The sequence below is a fragment of the Tursiops truncatus genome, chromosome 9, assembly GCF_011762595.2.
Source record: "Tursiops truncatus isolate mTurTru1 chromosome 9, mTurTru1.mat.Y, whole genome shotgun sequence".
NCBI lineage: Eukaryota > Metazoa > Chordata > Mammalia > Artiodactyla > Delphinidae > Tursiops > Tursiops truncatus.
This window is the reverse complement of record NC_047042.1, coordinates 99,000,473-99,012,685: the sequence shown is the minus strand read 5'-3', so window position 1 is coordinate 99,012,685 and position 12,213 is coordinate 99,000,473. Positions and strand designations below refer to the sequence as shown.

Here is a 12,213-nt window from a genome sequence, read left to right as displayed (position 1 = left end):
CAAAGGGATGGAGTAGGGCTTGCAATATCTGAAGGAGGGGAAGTGTCCCGAAGAGCCCTGAGCCTTATTTTCTCACGGTCAATCCGAGCGGAGCCTTACCAGCTAAAAATCTGTGCCATGGAGTCTCCCCGTCCTTGGGAGAGGACAGGCAGTAAGGCTCACTGCTATGAATAGGAGACTGTCACAGCAAGTTTATGGTGTGAGCTGTGGCCAAAGTTCCGACCGTTCTTAGAGATCACAACTTGACCTATGGAGAACGGATTTACCTTGTGCCGGGGTCTCAATCTGGTGAACAGGGTCAATGACCCAACTTGAAAGCATGCTTCTGGTTGAAAAAAAAAGAAACTACAGGGCTTCCCTGGTGGCGCAGTGGTTAAGAGTCCGCCTGCCGATGCAGTGGACACGGGTCCGTGCCCCGGTCCGGGAAGATCCCACATGCTGTGGAGAGGCTGGGCCCGTGAGCCATGGCCGCTGAGCCTGTGCGTCTGGAGCCTGTGCTCCACGGTGGGAGAGGCCACAGCAGAGAGAGGCCCGCGTACCGCAAAAAAAAAAAAAAAAAAAAGAAGCTACAAATCAGAGACTTGTTTTCCACTGTGGCTTTTAAGTTCAAAGATGACTCCAGCAGAAGGGGCTCCAGAGATGTTGAGTAATGAGCCCCGAGGTCAAAGGAGGCACGTTTGAGACAGAGCAATCATTTGTAAAGTGCTGCGTATATAATCCAGGAACGACCAAAAGTTCGTTGGAAGGGTAATTTGTTGAACATAGAGGCAAAATCGCATCCTTTCTGGAAGGTATACACACAGAGAAGCCCTTGGTAAGTTCACCCAGCAAGTCTTGAATGAGAGCCATCGAAGCCTGTCCTTACTGAACGCTGACATTTCTCTAATGAGAAAAGCTGCCCTCCAAACTAGAATGGCCTTGGACGTGATCCCTGCCTGGCAAGGAGGCACCCGTGCCATTGTCCAAACAGAATGCAGTGTGTTCCTACTGATGAGACTGTTAATGTATCATCTTTACTGAGTCACATGAGGGCACAAGTGAAGCCCCTGAGTGATCCGACCCCCCTACCTGGGGACCTAGTAAATCAGTGGTTCCGATCATAGGTTCTTGGTAGAAAAAGTTGGTCATTGATTTGGGGAATCATTGTCTTAACCTGCGTTTTCTCTTGCATGTGACTGTATTGTTGCTGTGACATCTGCCACCAATGCAGCCAGGGAGCTACCAAAGCAGCCACCTCCGTGCTAGCGAAAGCCCTCGCTGACCGCCAGGGCGCGTTGCGCGAGCCGCGAGCCTGTGACATCGCGAGAGCGGGTCACGGGGCTTGAGAGTTGGACCTAAGAACTAGACCCAGCCAGTTGGGGGCTCCCCACCTACTCCGCTGTCCGTGGTATGTGTGTTCTGCTTGGCTTCCCCACTCCCAGAAGCCTCCCCAAGGATACAGCCTTGAGTAGAAATTGACACTATCTGGATGCTAGACAGGACCGAACCCACTGAAGGCCTCTGTATAAAGGTTGACGATTCTGGCAGACCCGGGTGGAGAGCTATTCTCCTCGTGGCCGCTCAGGACAAGCCTTGTAAGTTCCTTGCTTATTAAACCTGCCGGCTGCCCACCTGGAGTGGTCTGCCTCACCGTCGGTTTCAGATGACACCTGGGAAGATCCCGAGGACGTTGCAAACCAACTTATATTTTTAAACATCAGTCTCATCTATATTTATAAACAAATATAAAAAATGGAATATCCAAGGCAATTGTTCTCAAATTTCTCTCTTCTTGTTAAAAAGCATCTCGATTATCCAAAACTCTTCCTAGATTGGGTTGCATTCTCTGAGATTTGCAATCAGCAAGTTGCCATGTTGCAGAATAGGACTTTGTAGGTATTCCCTTTCCACACTGTTGACGTTTAACCTGCCTTCTCACTCTTGGTCCTCTTTACCATATGTTCCCTGATTGTTTTTTCTTACATAAGTGAACATCTTCTATACTTATTTTATAATTCACACACTATTCCTTTTTTGCTTCTTTTCTGTCCCTTCAAGGAACGCTGAAAGGCCCGGAGGGCAAGGATCTTTACCTTGCTATTGCCTAAAACAGTGCTTGGCACATAACAGGCTCGCAAGAAACACTGAATGAAAATTCTATCTCATTTGATATTTTGTTCTTGTTTGTTTAGAATCGGATTGCTGTATTTGCCTCTACTCCTGCTTTCAACCTCTCTCAAGTTTCATGTTTTAGATTTGGATTTCCTTTGCAATCCACTCCAAACAATATTTATTTTTGATCGGAAATCTTTGGTGTATTTATCGTAGTTATAATTTATGATCTATTTGGATGCATTTGTAATATTTTATTTTTTGCTTTCCACTTGTCCAACCTGTTTCATAGTTTGTTTTTCTTTCTTCTTTGTGCCTTAAGTTGGATTATTTGGTTCTTCTTTTCACATTCTATTTTGTTTTCTACTCAGTTGGAAATTATATACACTCTTCCTAATTTTCTTAGTGGCCACAGCACATATTCTTTTTTCAAAATTTTGAAATTTTTTATACCATTTTTAAGGGTTACATGCCATTTACAGTAATTACAAAATATTGGCTATATTCCTCATACAACACATATTCTTAACAAAGTCTAAAAGGAATCTATATTTTAACCTTCCTCTTATACAACCAATTACTATAGAACATTTAAACTCCGTCCCCACCTTCCACCCCATCTATGCATTATTGTGTATTTTTTTCCTTTTTAAGCCCTAGAAGTTATTACCATTATCTTCTCTCCCTTTTTTTGTCTTTCCTTCCTTCTTTCTTTCCTTCCTTCCTTCCTTCCTTCCTTCCTTTCTTCTTTCTTTCTTCTTTCTTTTCAACCTCTGATTTACTATCTGTGATTACTTTCCTCTTGCCTCAAGCACACTCTTTACAAATTCTCTTAGTGAGGTTGTGCTGGCGGCAAGAACTCTCAGTCTTTGTTGTCAATGTGGTTTTGAGAAGCAGACTTTAAATTCTCCAGGGCTGGTGAAATACCCTCAGAGTGACAGCTAGCTGCTGTGCTCAACTTGCCCACCTTCACTTAGTTCCGCGTCTGAGAAAGGTTATTTTCTTGCCTGCTCACCTGTGCTTTTAAGAAAATGTGTGTAATATTTTTCAGTATTGTTAGTTGATTTCAGTGGGAGGATTAGTAATCTAGATATCTGAAAGAGAAGTTGATTTTTATGTTCGGTTAGTCTTTTCCTGGTTTTGTTTCCTGTGTGTATGGCTCCCTGTGGGGTTATTTTTGCTGTTTATCGTTGTCTTTTTCAACTGTCTCTCATATCGCAGTTTTTCGTCAAACAGCAGCTCTCCCTGACTGCCTCTTCGTAGTTTGGAATAAATCATTAGAAAACCTGGAAGTTCCACGTCTGAGTGAGGGTGCCGACTGCAGGCTTCACCTGAGGTGACCGCAGGACAGGCTGTTATGTAGAGGGAATGCAAAATGCCAGAATGCAGAGGATTTTCTCTGGAGATGCTCTAACCTCTAGGGGAGATTCCTTCAATTACCCACTCGGGAAGAGAGACCTTGAAGTGTGAGGTTCTGAATGAGGGGGAAGTGAGGAGATGACTGGATCATGTGTCTCATACTCACTTCTTCCACGAATGCCCTGCTTTCAGCCCTACAGCCCCATCCCCTTGGAGTGGAAATTTCTGAAGCCCACCTCCCCGAGGTGCTTCCGTCAACATCCGCGGGCACCTCAGGACAGCCTCTCTGGGGCCATGTTGGCCGTGGGTGTTCTGCTCCGATGCGTCCTTCCAGAAATCTGTTGAAACCTCTTGTCTCTGATACTTATACTCCTAATTGTCTATGGCATCCTGGTTTTTATTAGGGTTTGCAGAAAGAGAACGTCTGTGGTCGATAACTGATCTCAGTTCATTATCCAGAAAGCTTGGCATATGGCCAGTTTGCTATCTGGATGCTGAAATCCCTGATCTCCTGTTAAATAGAAGTAAAATGTAATGAGAGAGAATGAGCAACATTTACATATATATATTTACACAGAATTATTTGTGGCCATTTACAACTTGGAAATAGAGAAATTCTAAGACAAATTTCAAGTTGCTATTACTTCCAAATGGGCAATGATAAAAAATTGACTTGTTAAGTTTTCTTTATAAAGTTTAGGCTTTTAAAGTGTAGTGAAATAACCGAGGACATGGAAAGGAGACGTGACCCATAGGCCAGAGCCCCTCTGCAAGGCAAGGGGCTGGCACCCCTCGGCAAACCGAGGGCGGGCGAATAAGCCAGGACTGCAGGCAGTCCTGGAGACTTTGGGCACTGATGCATGAAATGACCTCAGTATAATCAGAACACAAGGAAACGTCCTTGTGCTGCTTTAGTATAATCAGAATGATGGGAACACACGGAGATGTCCTTGTGCCGCTTCTGAGCTCAAGGACGCGTAGCACGGCATGTCTTCAAGAAAGCCCACTGTTGCTTGTATAATCGATAGAAGCATATGTTGCTGCTTTGGCATTTCTGGAATGTTAAGAAAACAAGTCTTAAGATGTAAACATAGATAATGCGTAAATGAAAGCTACCACAGCAGGACAGACGGCGCTGTTTTGCCTGAGCGAGAGGCAGCCCTCTACTGCTGTGCTTCGGCACAGTTCATCTCGAGTGATGAGGTTGCTTTCGGAAACCCTGTCATAAGATAAACTGCAACATTTGGCGCCCGAACAGGGACCTGAAGGTAAGTAATCGCGTGATGGCGGGACCGAAGGGGAAATTGGTCCGCTCAGAGCGAAACCTTCGGCAACAGTAGAGTAACTGAAAGGGGGAATTCCCATTCAGTAGAATTTCAATACATTAAACTCCTGAAACAGTTATTACGGAGTTCAGGAGTGAAAGTGAAACCAGAATCTTTTGATGAATTGATGAATTGTTTGCGCTGGTACGTAAATATTGTTACTGGTTTCAACCTACTAGTCATAACCAGTTGAGTTTAAAAGTTTGGAAACAGGTTATGCGAACCTTAAGAAGAGCTCATCAGCATGGAGACCTTATATCTGTCCGTGTTTGGTGTAAATTAATTTCCCTTGCCCTGGAACCATTACAATCTGAAACTGAAAGTAAATATGGGGCGCGTCCTCAGCGTCCGAATCCTGCTCGCGATCACTCTGCTGCTTTTCGTACTCTGCCCCGTGAGTCTCCTATAGAGGACCTTCCTCCCCTCCTCCTCCCCTTGTGTCTGAGACAGGAGAGGATTTTTCGGATTCCAGTGATGAAGGGGCTTTTTCTGATGATGATAAAGGTTAGAAGCAAGCTAGCAAACAAAATGAAATGCCACTTTCTCAACAGAATGAGATTTCTGATATACTTTCAAAGTTGGAAAATTTGATGGCTAAATTGGAAGAAAATAAAAACAATGCTACTGAACCCCAACATGTAACTAAAACAGGGAAAGATTATGCTGGGCTTGGATATCCAAATTTAGGATAGGGGCCACTGCTCGAAAATTTGCATTACCATTAAAATGGTTGAAGGATACCCCTTTATGGACAGAGCAGTGGCCCTTAACTCAAGAAAAATTACAAGCATTACACCAATTAGTACAAGAACAATTAATAGCAGGACATATTGAAGTATCCACTAGCCCTTGGAATTCACCTGTTTTTATAATCAAGAAAAAATCAGGAGGGCTTCCCTGGTGGCACAGTGGTTGAGAGTCCGCCTGCCGATGCAGGGGACGCGGGTTCGTGCCCCGGTCCGGGAAGATCCCGCATGCCGCGGAGCGGCTGGGCCCGTGGGCCATGGCCACTGAGCCTGTGCGTCCGGAGCCTGTGCTCCGCAGCGGGAGAGGCCACAACGGTGAGAGGCCCGCGTACAGCAAAAAAAAAAAAAAAAAAAAAAAAAAAAAAAAAAAGAAAAAATCAGGAAAATGGAGAATGTTGACAGATTTACGAAAAATTAATGAGATTATTCAACCAATGGGGGCATTACAACCTGGAATTCCACCTGCTGCAATGCTCCCTCGCAATTGGGAACTTATGATTATAGATTTGAAAGACTGTTTTTTACTATACCATTACAACCTCAAGATTGTGAAAGATTTGCATTTACTGTACCAGCCTTAAATCAAGAACATGCAGCTCAGAGATTTCAATGGAAAGTTCTCCCTCAGGGGATGTTAAATAGTCCAACTATGTGCCAATTTTTTGTTAATCAGCCTTTGGAGGAATTACTCACATGTATCCTGAGGCACGTAGTCTCCATTATATGGATGACATTCTATTTGCTCATCCCCATCAGCAAACACCACAGCAGATGTTACAACAAGCAGAGTTGAAATTTAAAGAATGGGGTTTACAGACAGCTCCTGAAAAAATTCAAAAATGTGCTCCCTGGCAATAGCTTGGACAAATTGTAACCAATACTCAGATTATTCCTCAGAAAGTACAAATTAGACGAGATTCTCTTGTAACATTAAATGATTTTCAAAAATTACTAGGAGATATTAATTGGTTACATCCTAGCCTAGGAATTCCTACTTATAAGTTACAAAATTTATTTCACACCTTGGAAGGCGATCCAGCATTGAATAGTCACCGTGGACTTTCTCCCCAGGCGGAACAAGAACTTAAATGGATAGAAAAACATATACATGATGCACAGTTGGATCGGATTGAATCTCTGGATCATTTAGGACTTACTGTATTTCATACTCCTCATTCCCCTACTGGATTACTACAACAACACAGTAATCTCATCAATTGGATATTTTTAGCTCATAAAGCTCAAAAAACATTACAATCTTATGTACAAAAAATAGCTGATGTTATTATTAAAGGTAGGTTACGATTAAGACAATTATGTGGTCAGGACCCACATAAACTTATAATCCCTTTTTCAAACAAAAAAATACAAACTCTTTTTCAGCTGGAGGATAACTGGCAAATGGCCTGTGCTCATTATATAGACAAAATACATAATCATTATCCTTCTGATAAACGTTTACATTTTTAAAAAAAGACTAATCAGATTTTGACAAAAATAGTTCAATCAGATCCTGTTATAGGACCAACCTTTTTTACTGATGCCAATAAAACAGGAAGAGCAGGATATGCTAACAGTCATGATCAAAAGGTATTACAATCTCCATATGTTTCAGCTCAAAAAGCAGAACTATTTGCTGTAATACTATTGTTACAAGATTATCCAATTGCTCTTCATATAATTACAGACTCTCAGTATGTGGAATTTACAGTTAAAAATATTGAGACCGCTTTTATCCCAAATGATGGATCGAACTGCACTCTTTATTTTTGCAACTCCAACAGATACTTAGACTACGTACTGCACCACTTTATATTACTCATACTCGTGCTCATACTCATTTACCCGGCCCATTGGTAGCTGGAAATGATTTTATTGATACTTTAGTGGGTACTGTACAATTAGCTACAGCAGAACATCACAGATATCATACTAATGCCAGAGGATTGAAAAATAAATTTAATCTTACATGGAAACAAGCAAAAACTATTCTCCGTACATGCCCGCAATGTGCTGCCGTTAATCAACCTTGTTTGAATATTGGAGTTAACCCTGAAGGCTTATCTGCTAATGCTATCCGGCAAATGGATGTAACTCAATATCCTGGTTTTGGAAAGTTAAAATATATTCATCATTCTGTAGACACCTACTCTCATTTTTCATGGGCACCTCCATTATCTTCTGAAAAAGCTGATGCTGTAGTAACTCATTTATTAGAAGCGTTTGCTGTTATGGAAATTCCCGACAACATAAAAACCGATAATGCTTCTACGTATCTTTCTCAAAAATGTCAAACCTTTTTTGCAACACATAATATACAGCACGTTACAGGCATCCCAGGAAACAGTACGGGACAAGCAGCGGTTTTCAGCTTTATTGAATTTTAATTTGCATAAAATAAAATTCATGCATTTTTTTCCAGTAGATTCAATAATCAGTTAAACAATATTTCTAAGCTTGGTATTGACGTATATATGTGAGCTTATATACGAGCCTGTAATGAGCTTATATATGTGTATACACATTGCAACGAGTATTCATTTTATTTACTTATTATTTAGTTATTTATTTACTTATTTTTACCTTTTGATCCCTTTCACCCACTTCTCCCACTTCCACCTTCAGCCCCCGCCTCTCGCAACCACCATGCTGTTCTCTGTATCTATGAGCCTGGCTTTTACTTTGTCTAGATTCCACATATAAATGAGTTTGTACACTATTTGTCTTTCTCTCTGATTTATTTCACTTAGCCTAATGCCCTGAGATCTATCCATGCTGTCACAAATGGCATGATTTTCTTCTTTCTTGTGGCTGAATACTATTTGTGTGTGTGTGTATCTCCTTTATTCTTCCAACCATCAGTGGACACGTAGGTTGTCTCCATATCTTAACTATTGTAAATAATGCTGCAATGAACATCGGGGTGCAGATATCTCTACTAGTTAGTGTTTTCATTTTCTTTGGATAAATACCCAGACGTGAGATGGCTGGATCGTATGAAGTTCTATTTTTAATTTTTTTGAGGAACCTCCATTTGGTTTTCCACAGTGGCTGCCCCAATTTATATTCCTACCGACATGCATGAGGTTCCCTTTTCTCCACATCCTCACAACACTTGTTATTTCTTGGCTTTTTGATGTAGTCATCCTAACAGGTGTGAGTTCATATCTCATTGTGTTTTCTTTTAATTGGAGTATAGTTAGTGGACACTATTATATAAGTTACAGGTGTACAATATAGTGATTCACAATATGTAAAGGTTATACTCCATTTATAGTTATTGTAAAATACTGGCTATAGTCCCTGTTTTGTACAATGTATCCTTATATCTCATTTTATACCTACTAGTTTGTACCTTTTAGTCCCCTACCTCTATATTGCCCCTCTCCCCACTGGTAACCACTAGTTTGTTCTCTGTATCTGTGAGTCTGCTTCTTTTTTGTTCTATTCACTAGTTTGTTGTAGTTTTTAGAGTCCACATATAAGTGATATTACACAGTATTTGTCTTTCTCTCTCTGACTTATTTCACTTGCATAATACCCTCCAAGTCCATCCATGTTCTTGCAAATGGCAAATTTTCTCTCTTTTTATGGCTCAGTAGTATCGCGTTGTGTCTATATATATACCACATTTTCTTAATCCATTCATCTGTTGATGGACACTTAGGTAGCGTTCATGTCTCGACAATTGTAGATAATGCTGCCGTGAACATCGGGGTGCATGTATCTTTTCAAATTAGTGCTTTTGTTTTTGTTTTGTTTTTTCAGATATATACCCAGGAGTGGAATTGTGGGGTCACATGGTACTTCTATTTTTAGCGTTGAGGGGCCTCCATACTGTTTTCCACAATGGCTGCACCAAGTTACGTACAGGAGGGGTCCCTTTTCCCCACATCTTCACCAACTTCTGTAATTTGTGTTCTTTTTGATGATAGCCATTCTGACAGGTGTGAGGTGATCTCTCATTGTGGTTTTGATTTGCATTTCCCTGGTGATTAACGATGTTGACTATCTTCTCATGTGCCTGTTGGCTATCTGTTTGTCTGCTTTGGGAAACTGTGTATTCAGGTCTTCTGCCTGTTTTTAAATCAAGTTGTTTGTTTTTGATGTCGAGTTGTATGAGCTGCTTCTATATTTTGAACATTAGCCCCTTATGTGTCATATCATTTGCAAATATTTTCTCCCATTCTCTAGGTTGTGTTTTTGTTTTGTTGATGGTTTCCTTTGCTGTGCAAAAGCTTTGAAGTTTAATTAGGTCCCATTTGCTTACTTTTGCTTTTATACTATGTCCTCTGCTTTAGGAGACAGATGCAAAAAAATATAGCTGCGATTTCTGTCAAGAGGGTTCTGCTTATGTCTTCCTCTAGGGATTATATGATATCCAGTCTTACATTTAGGTCTTTAACACAATTTGAGTTTCTTTTTGGATATGGTGTTGGAAAATGTCCTTATGTCACTCTTTTACATGTAGCTGTTTAATTTTCCCAGCACCACTTATTGAAGAGAACGTCTTTTCCCCATTGTATATTCTTGCCTCCTTTGACCATATGTGCATGGGTTTATTTCTGGGCTCTCTGTTCTGTTTCATTAATCTATGTGTCTGTTTTTGTGCCAATACCATATTGTTTTCATTACTGTAGCTTTTTAAATAGTATAGTTTGAAGTCAGGGAGTGTAATTCCTCCAGAACTGTCTTTCTCAAGATTGTTTTGGCTGGACTTCCCTGGTGGTGCAGTGGTTAAGAATCCGCCTGCCAAGGCAGGGGACATGGGGCGTAGCCCCCGCTTGCTGCAACTAGAGAAAGCCCGCACGCAGCAACAAAGACCCAATGCAGCCAAAAATAAATAAAGAGAAATAAATAAAGGAATTTAAAAAAAAGATTGTTTCCACTTCTCTGGGTCTTTTGTGTTTCCATACACATTTTAAAATTATTTGTTCTAGTTCTGTAAAAAATGCCGTTGACATTTTGATAGGGATTGCATTGAATCTGTAGATTGCCTTGGGTAGTACGGTCATTTTAACAATCTTAATTCTTCCAATCCAAGAACACAGTATTATCTTCCATTCTGTTTGTGTCATCTTTAATTTCTTTCATCAGTGTCTTATAGTTTTCAGAGTACAGGTATTTTATCTCCTTAGGTAGGTTTATTCCTAGGTAGTTCATTCTTTTTGATGCAATGGTAAATGGGATTGTGTTCTCAATTTCTCTTTTTGATAGTTCATTGCTAGTGTATAGAAATGCAACAGATTTCTGTGTATTAGTTATGTATCCTGCAATTTTACTGAATTCATTGATGAGCTCTAATAGTTTTCTGGTGGCGTCTTTAAGATTTTCTATGTATGGTATCATGTCATCTGCAAACAGTGACAGTTTTACTTCTTCCTGTCTGATTTGGATTCCTTTTATTTCTTTTTCTTCTCTGATTCCTGTGGCTAGGACTTCCAAAATTATGTTGAATAAAAGTGGTGAAGGTGGGCATCTTTGTCTTGTTCCTGATCGTAGAGGAAATGCTTTCAGCTTTTCACTGTTGAGTATGATGTTAGCTGTGGGTTTGTCATATATGGCCTTCATTTTGTTGAAGTATGTTTCCTCTATGTCCACTTTCTGGAGACTTTTTATTACGAATGGATGTTGAATTTTATCAAAAGCTTTTTCTGCATCTATTGAGATGATCGTATGATTTGTATTCTTCAGTTTGTTAATGTGGTATATCACACTGATTGATTTGCAGATGTTGAAAAATTCTTGCATCCTGGGATAAATCCCACTCGATCATGGTGTATGATCCTTTTAATGTATTGTTAGATTTGGTTTGCTAATATTTTGTTGAGGATTTTTGCATCTATTTTCATCAGTGATATTGGCCTGTGGTTTTCTGTTTTGTGATATCTTTGTCTGGTTTTGGTATCAGGGTGATGCTGGCCTCATAGAATGAGTTTGGGGGTGTTCCTCCCTCTGCAGTTTTTTGAAACAGTTGAGAAGGAGAGCTGTCAACTCTTTCATAAACGTTTGGTAGAATTCACTTGTGAAGCTGTCTGGTCCTGGACTTTTGTTTGTTGGGAGTCGTTTAATAACTCCTTCAGTTTCATTACTGGTTATTGGTCTGTTCATATTTTCTATTTCTTCCTGGTTCAGTCTTTGGAGATTGTACCTTTCTAAGAATTTTTCCATTTCTTCTCTCTTGTTCATTTCATTGGCATATATTGTTGTTCATAGTAGTCTCTTATAATCCTTTGTAACCTTTTATATTTCTGTGGTGTCAGTTGTAACTTCTCCTTTTTCATGTCTGATTTTATTGATTTGGGCCCTCTCCCTTTTTTTCTTGATGATTCTGGCTAAAGGTTTATCAATTTTTTTTATCTTTTCAAAGAACCATTGTTTAGTTTCATTGATCTACTCTATAGTTTTTTAAGTCTATTTTATTTCTGCTCTAATATTTATGATTTCTTTTCTTCTCCTAACTTTACGTCTTGTTTATTCTTCTTTCTTTAATTCCCTTAGTTGTGAGGTGAACTTGTTTATTTGTGATTTTTCTTGTTTCCTAAGGTGAGCTTGCATCATTATAAACTTCCCTCTTAGAACTGCTTTTGCTGTGTCTCATAGGTTTGGGATTGCCATATTTTCATTTTCATTTGTCTCTAGGTATTCTTTTCATTTCCTCTTTGATTTCTTCAGTGATCTATTGGTTTTTA

General features: G+C 40.1%; 1 protein-coding gene across 2 annotated transcripts in view; it reads left to right on the top strand.

Moving 5' to 3' along the window:
* LOC101323319 (GTPase IMAP family member 4) overlaps positions 1 to 12,213 on the top strand; it is a 43,134-nt gene that overhangs the window by 17,012 nt on the left and 13,909 nt on the right. Inside the window, exon 1 of one of the 2 annotated variants that reach the window (XM_019933945.3) lies at positions 4,428 to 4,718. The exons of the other annotated variant lie outside the window; for it this stretch is intronic. The gene's annotated coding sequence lies outside the window, so the exon portion shown is untranslated. Of the gene's footprint in view, positions 1 to 4,427; positions 4,719 to 12,213 lie in introns of those variants that run through there. 2 annotated transcript variants of the gene reach the window in all.